This window comes from Euleptes europaea, chromosome 3 (genome assembly GCF_029931775.1).
Source record: "Euleptes europaea isolate rEulEur1 chromosome 3, rEulEur1.hap1, whole genome shotgun sequence".
NCBI classification, from domain to species: domain Eukaryota; kingdom Metazoa; phylum Chordata; class Lepidosauria; order Squamata; family Sphaerodactylidae; genus Euleptes; species Euleptes europaea.
The window spans coordinates 13610043-13616042 of NC_079314.1; positions in this window are offsets into that span (position 1 = coordinate 13610043).

Here is a 6000-nt window from a genome sequence, read left to right on the forward strand (position 1 = left end):
CAAAAAGATCCACGCATACAGTCAAATGCAGTCATAGACACAGGAGGGAACCCAGGCCAAGTTCAGACACCCCAGAGGTGCTCGAATGTCCAGGTGGAGGAATGACATGTGTCTCGTCGGATTGCAGGGGATGGAGTCCAACTTTGAATACTCTCTTCCATGCAAAATTCCCTCTAACTAGATAACTAGCACTTCAAGGAGAAAGCTTCTTTACCCCCCCCCCCTCCAGCTTAGTTTGTTGTGCTGGTTTGCTACCGGCAGGGAGTTTTGGAACCCCCATTATCCTCCACCTGCAGTGCGAATTGGGACCGTTTCTTGTAACCGCCCTCGGCGTTCTGTCACCGCACACCAATCTTATCTACCACAAATGCAAGTGTTTCTGTGAGCGGGGAAAGGGAGACGAAGGGAAGGGAGCTGCGCAATCCCGAGCCTAAGCCACGGTGGTGCTCGTCTCCTTTTGCAATGTCTGACTGTGGCCTCCGGTAGCCGGCACGCCCCTTCAGCTAGGCCTCCGCAATGTTCGGCCTCGAGAGATGATCGCAGACCTTTCCGCCTCTCCCCAGTGTTACACATTTATTCACCCTTTTCTGTGACCACACACACACACACACACACACACACACACACACATCTACTCCCCGGCCCTTTTGCAATATTTGCCCATCAGGGTAAGCCTATGTTGCTAACCACTGTGTCAGGGTGATAGCTCTCCATCGACATGATTCTCATCTCCAAACTGGAAGCCATGTTTAAGCTATCCTGATCTGCTAAGCTGAGCCGGCGCACCGGCACGATGTAATGCGCCATCAGACACAGGAAGCCTGTGGAGAGACATCAGGAGGGAGAGTCAAAGGATTCACCAAGACAATAAATGCAATAAATGCAAAATCTCACAGTTGACCATCCTAGGGTTGCCAACTGCCAGGTAGTTGAGCAACAAACCAGCACCAAAGCTCGATATTATTATTTTTAAGTATTAACAAAAGCTTATAGGATTTTTACAAAATATGCATAATCCGAAAGTATAGACATGGAAATATATTGACAAAGGCAAAAGGAACTACAAACAAAATCTCCAGTTAAGGCACTGAAAACTATGACAAAGGTTGCTTCACCGTTCAACTATAAAGGTAAGTTCCAAACAGAAAATACAGGTAGTAGCAGGAGATCTCCTGCTAATGCAACTGATCTCCAGCCGATAGAGATCAGATCACCTGGAGAAAAATGGCCGCTTTGGCAATTGGACTCTACGGCATTGAAGTCCCTCCCTCCCCAAACCCCGCCCTCTTCAGGCTCTGCCCCCCAAATCTCCCGCCGGTTGCGAAGAGGGACCTGGCAATCCTAGACTATCCAGATGTTTTCTGCCATCTTTTGTCAAGGAAGTTTCTGGCTCTCGTGTAGGGTTCCCAGGTCTGTCTTCGCCACCGGTGGGAGGTTTTTGGGCGGAGCCGGAGGAGGGCGGGGTTTGGGGAGGGAATTCAATGCCATAGAGTCCAGTTCAGTTCAGTGTATGGTCTACTAAGACCCCTAGGTCATCTTTGCACATACTACTGCCAAGTCTCCCCCATTCTATAATTATGCATTTGATTTTCTTATCTAAATGCAGAATTTTACATTTATCTCTTGCTTTTACCTGTAGATTGGAAAACCTCTGAATTATATTTTCCAAGTGAGTACTTTGACTCCTCTGTGTGTTGACTGATTATCTGCAGCAGCCCTTCATATTTAGGGTTGCCAGGTCCCTCTTCACAACGGTGGGAAGTTTTGGGGCGGAGCCTGAGAAGGGTGAGGTTTGGGAAGGGGAGCAGACTTCAATGCCATACAGTCCAATTGCCAACGTGGCCATTTTCTCCAGGTGAACAGCTAGTACCTGGAGGCTAATAGATTAAACAAATAAGAGCATCACTATGCCTGTACCTAGTAGGTTTGGAAATCAGCACAGTCAAGGTACAAAATTACAGAATTATTATTAGTGATTAGGACAAATTACAAGTGTTATACAACAACCACAAATGCTATCTTACTATGATACATATATACAAAATTCTCTCGATGTCAACCACACAGGTGTACACATATTCTCAATGCTACAATGCAAATATGCAATTTTTCTTTATGGTGAGGTTGAAAAGTCTAATTCAAGTAGGATATCCAATGAATTATACCATTCATTGGATATCCTACTTGAATTGGACTTTTCAACCTCACCATAAAAAAAATTTGCATATTTGCATCTGTAGCATTGAGAATATGTGTACACCTGTGTGGTTGACATCGAGAGAATTTTGTATATATGTATCATAGTAGGATAGCATTTGTGGTTGTTGTAGGCTGGCAACCCTAACTGGCACAGAGACCAGCAGCAACAGTAGCAATCGGTGGGAGGCCTCCCGCCATAATGGGAGGACTGGCACCCCGGTTGATTTATGCATTGAAAGAGAAGGGGTGAGAACATGAAAACCACTTCTCACTTCACTGAGTGAGCAGTTGTAGCTGAAAGCTGAGGAGCGTGGAATACTGTGCACAGTTCTGGTCACCGCCCCTAAAAAAGGATATTGCAGAGCTTGAGAAGGTGCAGAAAAGAGCAACCAAAAATGATCAGGGGGCTACAGCAACTGCTCCATGAGGAGCAGGTAAAATACTTAGGCCTGTTTAACTTGGAAAGAAGGTGGTTAAGGGGAGACATGATAGAGGTCTATAAATTGTGAATGGTAGGGAGAGTGTGGACAGGAAGGTGGGGTCATCTGCTGAAGCTGGAGGGCCAGAGATTCAAAACAGATACAAGGAAGTCTTTCTTCACATAACGCATAGTTCAGTTGTGGAACTCCCTGCCCCAGGAGGTGGTGATGGCTGCCAACTTGGAAGGCTTTAAGAGGGGAGTGGACATATTCATGGAGGAAAGGGGTATTCATGGCTACTAGTTAAAATGGCTTCTAGTCATGATGCATACCTATTCTCTCCAGGATCAGAGGAGCATGCCTATTATATTGGGTGCGGTGGAATACAGGCAGGATGGTGCTGCTGCAGTCATCTTGTTTGTGGGATTCCTTGAGGCATCTGGTTGGCCACTGTGTGAACAGACTGCTGGCCTTGATGGGCCTTGGTCTGATCCAGCAGGGCTTTTCTTAAGTTCTTATGTCCTTATGAACCAGGGTGGGCTGGCTAAGTAGTTGACAGGGGATCAGTGCCTTGCATTGCTTACTGCTTCCTGCTCCTGGCCCAGGGATGGACTGTTCCTTTAGCATACCAGGAAAGTCCCTGGAAGGTGACTGCCCTGTAGGGCTTCTAGCAGCCAGGAGCAAGCTGTATCAGGCCCTGGCACTGTTTCCGGGTCAGCTTGGCTTGGACCTGGACAGCTAGTGGTATGGACAGGCATGAGCTTCCTGCCGTGTCTACACATCATGGTTTGCTCCTGGGCTATGTTAACTCTTTCTTCCACCCCTGCCCTCTACTGCACTCTTTCCTCCCACCTAGGGTTTCCAACCTCCAGGCAGTGGCTGGAGATCTCCCAGAATTATAACTGACCTCCAGGTAGCAGAGGTCAGTTCACCTGGAGAAAGTGGCCACTTTGGCAATTGAACTCTATGGCATTGAAATTCCTCCCCTCCCCAAATCCCGCCCTCCTCAAGCTCCACCCCCATAATCTCCAGGTATTTCCCAACCCAGAGCTGGCAACCCTAGGCAAAGGGTAGGGTTGCCAACCTCCAGGTGGCTCCTCAAGATCCCCCGCTATTACAATTGATCTCCAGATGACCAAGATCAGTTCCCCTGGAGAAATGGAGGGTGGACTGTATGGCATTATACCCCACTGAGGTCCCTCCCCTCCAAAAACCTTGCCCTCCTCTGGCTCCACCCCCCAAATCTCAGGGTATTTCCCAACCTGGAGCTGGCAACCTTACTCCCACCCCCTTCAGCCCCACAGTCCCCTGCCCCCATACTAGGGGGTTTGGCAGGGATAGCGAAAGCAGCCGTCTTATGGCATGGCTGCACCTGGTGAACAGGTTTCTCCATCGTCTTCCTTACCCGATACGGCAAAGATGGGTCCAGTGCACCAAGCCATGTAGAAGGTCGGCTCGTAGGTGATGCGAGCTAACCGGGAGATGCCTCGCTTGACAATGAAGATGGTGTAAATGGTCGTGGCGATGACCATCAAGAAACCTGGGGAAGATATTGTCGTCGGTCTTACACTATGTTTGAATTGGCAGAAGAGATGCACCGACCCTGAATCTACTCCCCCCCCCCATTTATTTTCAAACAGATCGGGTGGGGGCGCTGTATTTCTCCGGAAGCTTAGCAAGGGTCACTCCGTGGAATACTGGGCAAGTTCCCTTGCCAGATGGTCTATCATCCCTTTTGATCTTTCCCTGCCAATCCTTAACCCCCAACCAGGCAGGGATAACTCTGCTCCAGGACGTCCAAAGTTTTGACCTGATGTTTCAGTTGCCCTGAGCAGTGTGTGGGAACAAGATCTTGGGGTACAGGAGGGAATTCTTGGGCCGCAGCCCCAATCTCCTGCCCTCAAGAGACTGAGGAGAAAAAAATGTCCTCTGCAGTAACGTTCCAAAAATCTCCCCTAGTCCTGATGGTCTTTACTGTGGAGATGAAGGGACATCTCTGGGGCATCACCAAGAAATAACATCACATCCTAATCAATCTCCATTCTCCCCGGGCACTGTCCCTCCCCAATTGGCATTTGTCTAGGGAACCCTATGTTAGGTGGACAATCAGCCTCATTCAGAGTAGTTTGAATAGGTACCCAGAACCTATGGATTGGTGATTTAGCAATCCAGAATAGACGGCACCAGGCTACATGAACAGACCAGGGCTGTGAAGAAAGAGGTGTACAAAACTCCGAGAGCCAGTGGGGTATAGCAGTTAGGAGCGGTGGACTCTAATTTGGAGAACCGGGTTTGATCCCCAACTCCTCCACATGAGCGGCAGACTCTAATCTGGTGAACCGGGCTGGTTTCCCCACTCCTACACATGAAGCCAGCTGGGTGACCTTGGGCTAGTCACAGCTCCGTTAGAGCTCTCTCAGCCCCACCTACCTCACAGTGTCTGTTGTGGGGAGAGGAAGGAAAGGAGATTGTAAGCCGGTTTGATTCTCCTTAAAAGGCAGAGAAAGTCAGCGGATAAAAACCAACTCTTCTTCCTGCTCTGGAGCTCCGAGAAGACAGGCAGTCCACCTGCCTCATTTGGCTCTGATGCTGCCACCTAACCTGATGGCTGTAATCTTGGGGCGTCAACATTGGCTAGAAGCCCATCGAAAAATTCTCAGTTGCTCATTTTAACCTGTTGCTTGACTTGAAATCCGAGCAAGTGCTCCCCTGCTGGGGGGAGAAGGCTTGCTCTGTTCCCCAGTTGAGCAAAGAATTAAAGTGAGCGATAGTGGATTCCCAGAGAAGCTTTTCTCACTATCAGTCATGTATTGATTGGCGAGTAGGGTTGCCAGGTCCCTCTTCGCCACTGGTGGGAGGTTTTTGGGGTGGAGCCTGAGGAGGGAGGGGTTTGGGGAGGGGAGGGACTTCAGTGCCATAGAGTCCAATTGCCAAAGCGGCCGTTTTCTCCAGGTGAATTGACCTCTATTGGCTGGAGATCAGTTGCAATCACAGATCTCCAGCTAGTACCTGGAGGTTCACCACAAAAAAGAAGAGGCTCCGTGCTGTATAGTTAGTTGCAAGCAAAAAAACAGCACAACACAATATATTATATAAACGTGAATGATTATAATTTAAAGTGGCAGAGGTGAACAAGAACAAGACCAAATACATGCAATGTGATACAATAAGAACTATATATACAACATGCACAAGTATATAGAAGACAAGGGAAAATGTCAGCCTGTGTACCAAATAAACACTGTATCAATCTTCACAATGATGTATCAGACTTCACCATTTGGCAGCTCACCACGAAAAGCTTCGTTTGCTGGTTTTGAAGAGCAAACCTTCATCTGAGCCAGATTTCTGAGAGGAACCATACGGTCCACTGTGATATAGC